This window comes from Austrofundulus limnaeus, unplaced genomic scaffold, assembly GCF_001266775.1.
Source record: "Austrofundulus limnaeus strain Quisiro unplaced genomic scaffold, Austrofundulus_limnaeus-1.0 Scaffold327, whole genome shotgun sequence".
Lineage (NCBI taxonomy): Eukaryota > Metazoa > Chordata > Actinopteri > Cyprinodontiformes > Rivulidae > Austrofundulus > Austrofundulus limnaeus.
In genome coordinates, this window is record NW_013952729.1 from 199,403 (window position 1) to 200,214 (window position 812).

The following is an 812-nucleotide window of genomic DNA, read 5'->3' on the forward strand; positions in this document are numbered from 1 at the left end:
CTGCCAGGAACACAAAACAACAACATAACACACACGGAACAAAAGAGCTTCTGTGCGACTCGCTGAACAAGTCGATCCGGCCGTAATCCGACCTGTTAAAGTGGCAGAGTTATCGGAAGAGATGCTGAGTCAGCGGATTACTTGATCACAATCCACGCGTGTGCTGTTTGAACAAAACAGTCTGGGAGGGATTCGGGAAAGCTTTGCAACCAGTTTAATCTGTGCATTCATACGTAATCTATTAATTTAGAGAAGTTTTACAACTTAAAGGGAACCCCRACTAGTTGTAACATTATATTTGATAAACAAAAACTAGTTAAACAACTTTAACATGTTAAAGCTGTTCTAATCTGTTAATTTGGAGAAGTTTTTTTACTATAAATCACAGACTAAAAATACTCCAGACTTAGTTTTTATAAATTTAAAACATWTATAGTCACATGGACAGCGCTATAATATTTGCGCTGCAAAGCATACTGAGTAAATGACGTTTACCAGGTGCTCCGTTGGTGCGAAGCTGCTAGCGAGCTCCTATCCATCCTGAAGGTTAATCTTAGATAATATTTGACAATCAGCCCTTTTTAATGAAACCAGAGCGTTGACGGAGAGGAGAAGGTAGAAATGACCCTGAAACAAAAACTAATGATGGAGAACGACAGAACTGCTTCATGGGAGGAGAACCCCAGCTTTAGCATGTTAGCATTTGTGTTAGCGCCCGAGCTAATACGTAGCTATACAATATATATATATATATACATATACACTCACCGGCCACTTTATTAGGTACACCACGCTAGTAACGGGTTGGACTC